This window comes from Prinia subflava, chromosome Z (assembly GCF_021018805.1).
Source record: "Prinia subflava isolate CZ2003 ecotype Zambia chromosome Z, Cam_Psub_1.2, whole genome shotgun sequence".
In the NCBI taxonomy this organism is placed as follows: domain Eukaryota; kingdom Metazoa; phylum Chordata; class Aves; order Passeriformes; family Cisticolidae; genus Prinia; species Prinia subflava.
Genome location: NC_086283.1, coordinates 60,102,282 through 60,111,906, shown reverse-complemented (window position 1 = coordinate 60,111,906; position 9,625 = coordinate 60,102,282).

The window sequence follows — 9,625 nt, the reverse complement described above, 5'->3', positions numbered from 1 at the left end:
ACAAAATTAATTAGATTTGCTAAATCCGTTGAGTTCTGTGTGGAAGACTTGAACTGACAGTGTACTGACCTGCGAAATGTGTTGATAAATTATGCTGTATCTCCCTCTGTTGATCAAGCCTTGAATCGCACTTGACTAAAAGTCAAGGGAATGGCGGCTTTCTGAACGTAGTTTTACTGCTACAGAAAGCATCTAAGGTGATCTTTAGAACTGCCCATTTCTCAAAGTTCTTCAATAATCATCCACCATGCAGAGCATAAAAACTTAGGAAAAAAGTACGCAATTATTAACTTGTAATTAGTGTCGTGTGAGACCAGATGGTGGGTTCTGTTGTGGAAGGAGAAATTAATAAATTTTTTGATAGAAAGCAGCACACAAGGAGGACTTTAATTCCGAATCCTTTGATTACAGTAGAATGCGTTGGTATGCCTCAAACCGAAGTAAGATGCTGGGCTGATTACCTCACTGCAGTATCTATTGCCTCTCTTGCAAAATCCTCACAGGTCTCTGGCTCTAAACGAGGGGTCTGAAACACCTTTTGAACAAACACTGCTGTTCTCATTCCTTGCTGACTCCTCCATCTGATCCCATTGAACCTTCCCTTGGGTTAGCCTGTAAGAGCAGCACATGTATTTTGAAAGGAATGCTTTGCATGACATTTTATGTTTCTTGGGAAAAAATATGATCTCTGTTTAAAATTCTCTTCTTCACCTTAAAATGTTCTTTCTCTTTACTGGAGACTTTTATATTCCACTCACAAAGGCATGGGAAGACACCCTGCAGAGATCTTAGAAGACACTAAAATTATGCTAGATTTTACTTTTACTCTTTGCAAGGCAAAAGAGAAGAAATGAAAGAAAAAATTATTTTAATTATCTTTGGCTGTTCTGTGTCAGGAACTCAGCACAGCGCATAAGTAGCTTTGTAACAGAGAAATGATTCTTGTGACACTCTTATCTTTGGCTTAAGGAAAATCTTCAAGTGTCATGGGTTGGCACTGGCCAGATGTTAATGCACTCATGAATATATGTTTTTTCTCTAACAACTCCTGTGGGATGTGATCAGGAACAGAGCAGAGCAGGCTTAAATCTTGAAAACAAACAAAAAAAAAAACCCACCAAAACTTTATTAATTACATAAGAACAGGGACAGAAATACTCTTAAACACACACAGAGACAGAAATAAAAACTTCTTAGAACATTTTTTCTCTCAGTTTCTACCTCTCCACCCATCACTTTTCACAGACTAACCTTTGGGTTTTAGATCAAACAATCACCACTCAAAAAAAACCTAATCTTTAGTTCAGCAAGGGAGAGAGGAGTCTCTCTGGCACCACAGACTGTTCTCCAGAACACACAGGTCTACTCTTTATGTGTTCTCATGTCACCCGTGGCACCGCCCAGAGAAGTCTGCCAGGGTGACTCTCTCTTTTTCCTATGTCCAGCGCTCTCACCGCTGTCTCATAGGCCAAAACTACATACAGGGCTTTTTAAGGATGCTGCATGCCGAGCTCTCCCCTTTTTACCCAGGGGCCGGGGTTCCAGGAGCAGGTCTGCCCTGAAGGCAGAGGGCACCACTTCACTCTCCCCCTCTTTTCTCTGCTGGCTCCACTCTTCAAGTGCCAGTCACTGTAGCAAAAGCAAGGGCAGCTGTATCCACTTAAAAATGCAGTTTATGTTCAAAAGAGACTCAAGTTCAGTCTATGGCTGATATTATGCAAGAGAAGTCTAGCTCAGAAGGCTACTCCTCTCATTCTTCTATCGGGTTCTTTCTAATCGTGCTTTATCATCTCGGTCTCAGGCCGCTTCTCTCTCTCCGAAACTACCAGTCATGAGAATTAATGTCTAAGAAAAGTTTCTTTCTGCCAAGCAAGGGTTAACAGTTTTTTCTCAGCAGGGTGCAGGCTGAGGCACTCCCAGGCTCAGCGACTCCCACGTGGCTGGGCACCTTCTCCCGGAGTTTAGGGGGGGTGGAGGGGGGTGAGCACACACAGAAGGCACTTCCACAGTTTTCCACCCCTCCATCCTGGACGGGGCAGTTCAGTTCCAGTCCTGTCTCCTCTCTTCTCCTCCCCCCCGGGGGCTCCGGCTTACCTGAGCCGACCACGTGTTTCCCCTCCCCCACCCAGCCTCGTGGCTGGGCAGGGGAAGGAGGCCTGACACGTCTCTCTGCTGAAACCGGGATCTAAAAAGAGGCCGAACCCCCTAGACTCCTGCTTTTAACTCTTTGTGTCCTCAGAGGCGTGTCCAAACCTCCGAGTGACCAATCTAAGTGCTAGCAGAAAAGCTAATTACTAATTGGACTGCCCACATCCCCCTGGAAAAAAAATTCACCTCCCTTGCAACCACGACATCAAGTTACTGTCTTCTTCAAGTCTTCAAGATACTACTGCATTTGAGGTAGGCTTGAATCTCCTGTAATGCTTTCAGCCTTCCCTTGTGAAATGAACACCAGTTTTTATTCTAGTGTATTTTGTCTTAAGCACTTTAGGTCCTGATACAGCGAGACACAAACTGCACCTGAGCTCAAGAGCTGAACATACAAAGAAACAGGAAAGAGCAGAGGGGGCTGACAATGGTTGTTAATGTTTTGCATCTTGTGAAGCAGATTGGTGAGTGCTGCCCGCAGGGCTGTTCGGTGCTGCTTACTGATAAACCTTGCCCATCTGGGAGATAAATTTATTTTTTACAAGACTTGTAAAGTGTCTTTGTCAACCAAGGTGTATGCTATTCCTGTCCTGGTTTTCAACAGGTGTTTGGTACTGCACAGTCCTCTTCTCCAAAATGTTGCAGGACCTGTTTGCCATGGGAAATTTTTTAAATCCTGGAAACTAGTGCAATAGAATGATAAGAGGCATTTATGACTGACAGCTGCTAAAGATGCCCAAATCTTCATTATCTCAATTATTTTAATGTCTAATTTTTTGTTAGAAGGCTCACACTGGAAAGTAAATCTCTGAAATTATCTTGTGCATTCTCCATAGTATTCAGCACACTCATGTCCCGTAGGTAGCAAAAAGGAATTATGTTCCACTGATTAATGTGTTTTGGAGTCTTTACTGGTTTGACTAGCCAGAAGGACTCCCTCCAATATGAGGTAATTAATAGGAAACAGTAATAATTATCAGCCAAGTCAAACATCATGGGACTTACCTGTGGCCTTAGCAAAAATGTGAAAATAAGTGCGTCATGCACTCCTGATGTGCAAAGGAGCAATGCAAAAAACTTTGTAGGACACATTGAGTGGGATTTGTTGCTAGCCCTCATCTCTACCTGTTGTAGACTTTAGGCAGAGAATGCTCTGTTCAGTAATTTCGCAAAGTCATGTGTATGCTCACAGTGGGACACACATTCCAGTAAATGTCTTTGAGGAGAAGGTCTGCTGAAGAAAAATAAATATTTCTATCAGGTTCCATGTAGGAAAAGCACGTTAACATGAACCACCCCATGAACAGGAACATTCCCATGTTATGAAATTATCTTTTTTTTAATGCGAATTTGAATTAGTGTAACAACTGTGAAACATTTTCAGTCTAAGGACATGAGCCCATTAAGAAAGTCATATATCTCCTCTTGCAGTGCAGACTGACAGACAGATGTGAAGAGGAACAGCCTGAACCCTGTGTCTTGATGGGTGCTCAATTTGTTAGGTAAATCCTGATACATAGGTTGTCATCTTTTTACCTCTCAGTCTGGTGTCCCTTTGACACAGTCTTGCTGACCACACAGGTGCCTTGAGGGTAAGTTTCTTGCACATCAAGTGTTTCCATGATATTGAGGCTCACCTGCACCCATGCAAATACTTGTTTCCTCCACACCATGGGTGGGGCAGGTGCTCAGCTGATGAGCACAGACTTCAGGTGCACTGCAATGCCACAGCCACTGGAGTCATGTACAGCATGGCTTTGTTTGCTGCAAACTTGTTCACATGATAATCCAGTTGGATTCAGGGGTAAAAGCTGCTGGTGCGGAAGTCAGTGGGAGCTCTACCACCCTTAAGCAGAGTAACACTCACACAGTAACACTGTTCATGTAAGGGAGTTTGTCTGTGTGTATCAACATAGCTGTGTCTGATTGACCCTCCTTTGGCTTTATCTTTGGGTGAATGAATGAATGAATGAATGAATGAATGCAAATGCTTAAACTGATCATGCATACTAGATGTTTACCCAAACACCAAAAGTTCCAGAAAAATGTCCCCGTTTGACTCCCCTGATGCAGCTTCGTTCTCTTCCCTTAGGTCCTATTGCTGGTCACCAGAGAGATCAACACTTCCCCCTTTGCTGTCCCCCTCGAGGAAGGTGTCACCACCTCACGATGGTGTCACCCCTCGGCCTCTCACCCCTCACCCCTCTCCAAGATGAACAAACCAAGGGACCTCAGCCTCTCCTCCTAAATCTTTTAATTCCTTAGCCACTGGCCTAAGCACAGGATGACTCACATGGGTCTCACAAGTCCTTTAACTCCTGTTTATCCTCTCAGGCTGTGTTTCCTCTAATGCAACATCAGTGACCTCAGTGGATGTATCCCTGACCTGTAATCAAGTAGCAAGTAGAGAAGCAATCCTAAAATCCCTGAGCAATGATCGGCTCTGTGGTGTTCTACCCTGAGAGCATATGCTGGTATCAATCCAATAAAATCTCTCACATAAGCCTGAAGGCACTGTTCTCATTGAATTAACAATACCCAGTCACTTCTCATATTCCTGCATTCCCTCATGATCCCACTGCCCAATCACTAAAAGATGGCTTACAGAAGTGCCACAGCATGAAGGCTAACCACTTGGTGAAAGAAGTGGCACTCTGTTAAAACAAGGCATTTTGATTTTGTTGACATCAATCTCCAATGGCTTACCCACTTTTGCTTGCCAGTGTACTTCACAAATAGCTAATCATGTTCTGGACAATGGACAGAAATCCGTGATATGGCACAGATTATGAGCTCAGAAACTAGGAAACCAATGGTACATACTGATCTCAGTGGCTTATACATAGGTGGTTTTAACATATTTACTAGGCAAGGTCCTCCCCACAAAAAAAAAAAACAAACAAAAAACAAACAAACAACAACAACAACAACAAAAAAAAAACCACCAAAAAAACTAAACCCTCAAGTGTGTTGTGAATTTGGGAAATTTGTGAGGAAAGAGGAGGCAACAGCTCCTGTGTTCCCTGCTCTTGTGGTGCAGGCGCTGCTGGCCCGTGTCTCACCAGGTGTGCACCAGGATCTCCCCTGCAGCATTTGGCAAAGGCACTCTCTGAGGACATGATGGCCCTCAGGGGCCAGATCTCCCTCCGCTGGGAACATGAATTAGGCAATGCAATGAACTTTTCTTTACAGTATGATGTTACTCATACAGACTCTGCTGAGTGTATATCCCATAGCAGTGAAGCAGGGGTCTTTTTCAAATGTAATACTTCTAATCACAAAAACCAGCCAACCAACTAACCAAATCACAACAACAACAAACCACCCCACCCCCCCAAAAAACCACTCCAAACCCCCAAACCAAAAACAAACCAAAAAACCCCTCAGAGCTCATGATTGCACGGAGCTCCTGATCAATCTCACAATGACATAACTCTGTATGGGAAAGTACCCCTGCACTCTGTAATACTATAATTGCAAGAATTACTGATATCCTGAATGGACATGACTGATGTCTTAAAGGAAAATGAAATTAAGAAGTCAGTTTCTTATCCTTCTAAGAAAGCAGTTATAGAAGAAAACATTGAAATACAATAAGTCTGACCCTTTTGATTAAGTTTGGCTCTAAATGCTCTTCTGAAAAAATCACAAAGCCTAAAAAATAAGCTAATAATTTTAAGCATCACTACACCAGGTGATAAAGTACTGTGAAGATAAATGGTTTCTGTCAGAGTTAGTGTTGAATCAAGTAGCAGTTTATGCATGTTGGTACCACACCAAGCCATTAAAGAATGCCTGCAAAAAGTGCTCAGTAGGTCAGAGTGGAACTTCATCATAAAGCTCAATTTCCATGCAACTCCAGGAAAACAGGACTTTTGAAGTATGTTTTTCAAAATAAGCCAAGTGATCAAGGACCAAGAAGCTGGATTTTCAAATTAATATAGACCCAGATGGGTTCTATGGTGAGGTCCCAAGACAGACTTCTGACACATTGGTCTTAAAATCTCAATCAAAGATTTTTAAGTTTCTAAGGCTCTCAGTTCCCTCAGCAGTTTACTGTTCTTTTTATTACTGTGGTTAATCTAAAATCATAAAAGTTATTCTGTATGAAAAATGATTTTCCCAGAATGACAGAATGGCTGTGATTGGAAGCACCTCTAGAAATTACCTAGTTCAGTTCTCTGCTCAAAATAGCGTCAAGCAGGTTGTCCAAACCTGCTTCCACTCAGGTTTTTTAATGTTTCCTAGAATGAAGAATCTTGTCATGAATTACCTTTACACCACAAAAAATAGTAATTGTGTTTAAGTAAAATTTCCTTTATTTTACTTTGTGTGCATTATCTCTTGTCTTTTCGCTAGGCATTGATGGGCAGTGTCTGGCTCTTTATCTACATACCTAACCAGCTATACCTGTAAATATTTTACTGATTTCTCATAAAGTGACACAGAGCAGCAAAAGGCAAGTTATAGCACTTTTTTTTCTATGAAACATCACCTTGTCCCAGCTGTCTTTTTTCCATCTGAGAATTCAATATAACAATTGCAGAGTGCTTGATGCTTCTATTTTTTTCCCTTCCTCGTTCGTCCAACTTTTGGAAATCCAGATGGCAGGGCCTTCCAGGCCTTTAAACAAGTCACTGCTTTTTACATGGTTATACTTAGACACAAAGACACAGACACACAGACAAACACAGACAAACACAGACACATGCCTTGTGATAAGTCTTTGGTGAATTTTCAGAATGTACATCTGTCCTCTGTTGTTGAGACTCGCATAGATAAGACAAATCTGTGACAATGAGGACTTAAGAGAGAGAAAATTCCTGTGACTCCTACTTACATGTGCTTCACTCAACAAAATCAGGGGATCATCTGACTTTTTGCAGAAATGTACAACTAGGAACATTTCACTCATTTTGATTCGTCCTTGGCCCACAAACATGTCTTTGTGTGCCTGCACAGAAGCACTAAGAACATGCCAAGAACTCGAAAGACAAGAAGTTAGGTTAGAGGCTACTACCAAGGCTTAGAACTGCATTTTTGAAGATTGTCGGGGACAGATATAGGGAAATTTTCAGCACAACAGAGAAGATAAATTTCACAGATATGCCAGTCCTTTCTTACATTTCCCCATGGTATTCCCTTTCAAAGAAGAAATAGTTCACTCATTGTGAGCTATTTTAGCCCAGGTCTGACACTGATCAGTGTTCCTAATTAAAAATAGGCCTGAAATAGGGCTACCTCTACTTTAGTAACCCCCGGCTGTAGTCCTAGCCTTAGAGTTTGGCTATTCAACTGGAAAAAGGGCAACAAAGTAAGAGATAGTTGGATACAAATGAGGCCTGCTCTTCATTCATGCCCTCTCCTTCCCTAAGGCAGCTTCCAGTCTTTACCAATATATTGGTGAGCAGCATAGTCACCTCCTCTAAGACATCAGCACCTTCTCTTCCCAAGTATACTGTGAACCAATCACACTGCTTTCACAACAATCTGACTCCACCTTCTAAAACTAAAATAAATTACCGAGATTCAGACTTTCTATCTTCCCAAAAACCTAACCCTAAAACTCACCATGTCCTTAACAAGAGAAAGACAAACTGGTGGTATTTGCTAATATTGGCACTGAATGCTGCCAGGGGAAGCAGCTGCACAGCTGGTTAGCATCCTCTCCTTGCAGCAGTTACTTTACGCCCCTTTAAGGTCCAGGACAATCATCTCATTCAAGTAACCCTCAGGAATGAAGTTTAACCCCAGAGCACCAAGTGCAAGGCTGTATGAACAGCAGGAGGGATGAAATCAGATGGCACCCTGGCCTCAGCAGGGCTCACCCTTTGACCACAAAAGGTGGGGAGGGGAATTAACCACTCCCTGAAGCTCCTGGTACAGGCATGCAGAGGGCCTGTATGGCCCCAGGTGTGTGGGAAGGGAGGAGGGAGCCCTCAGCGAGCCTGGCAGTGCCAGCCACACACAGGGCAGAAACTGAACCAAAACACACCCAACCACTGGCTGCTGATTTTCCTGGGCACTGGAAGCACAATTCTGGCTTTGCCTCCAGGGCTGTCACCCAGTCCCACCACTGCACCATCAGGGGAGGACACTCTGCAATTTACAGCACAACTACAGAGAAGGCTGAGAGGATGGGTGTCTTGGGTTATGTAACCAAAAAAAAGTGTATTCTATTTCATCTGTAGAAAGCAGTTGGGGGATGGTTTCTTCTTCCTTTATCTCTTGTAACGCCAGGGGGGAGGGGGGTGAATGCCTTCTGATAACAGGCCAGCTGTTAAAACCAGGTGGGGCAGTGTTTCTTATTTCTTTCCCACTGTCCACCCTCCAGGGAATATCTTCTGTTAATGGGCCATTAAGGCTCACCAGTGACAGACACATTACACCATCCCACTGTGAGATGCTCTACCCAGTGTGGGGGGAGCCAGCCATTCCTACCAAGATAAAAACTGAGATGGGGGAACACCAAGCATCCACTTTTCCACTGGATTCTCAGAGGAAGATTGGACTCATCTGTCATCATCTCTACTCCAACAGAACCACATCTGTCTCTCCAGGAGGACCTATTTGGACTGCTTCCAACACCCTGGCCGACGGGGTATCAGGTCGTATTTCTAGGATTTTCTAGAGTCTTCTAGGACTTTTGTTTGTTTGCTTGCTTTTTTTAAAAATTAATTAATTATTATTATTATTATTACTGCATTTGCATTTTTAATATTCCTAGTGAAGAATTGTTACTCCTAGTCCCATATTTTTGCCTGAAAGCTCCTAATTGCAAAACTGTAATAATTTGGAGGGAGGGGGTATTTACATTCTCCATTCCAAGGGAAACTCCAGTTTTCCCTGACAGATACCTGTTTTCCCAAACCAAGACAATGTGCTGTCTGCTCTGTGTTGCTTATAGCAAGACACTGTTCAGAACCTATTTGTGCTTTAGTCTCTGTCACTCGCTTCCCATCAGTTCCTTTGGGGATGTGCAACAGCAGAGAGTTCCCAGATGAATGAACCAGACTAGCTGCAAGATCCATCTTAGCTGACCTAATCCAGCCTTGGGACAGGAGCTTGCAGGGTGCTGCAGGAGGCATTCAGTATTCCTATTTTAACCACTCTGCAATCTGCATGTCTTTCTGCAATTTCCATGCTCCTTGTTGAAATCCACAAATACCCCCGAAACACCCAAAGCACTACAAAACAAAAGTGAAAAGCCCTTCATATCTAACTTTTCAGGTTGGATTTTTCTCTCACAAATGAAGTTCTGTATGGTTCTCTGAGGAGTCAAGTCTTTAGTGCTTCAGATTCAGCACAGTGTGTAGAAAACATTTTATTAGAGAGACATTTGTGGATGTGCAGGTCTCAGTCTGGCAGAGACACGTGCACACAAAAGGACATTGGAATTCAAGGTAGCTTGGATTAGGAGACCTGCCCCTTACACAGAGACAGGATTCACTTGATTGGGACCAGAACCACTAATAAC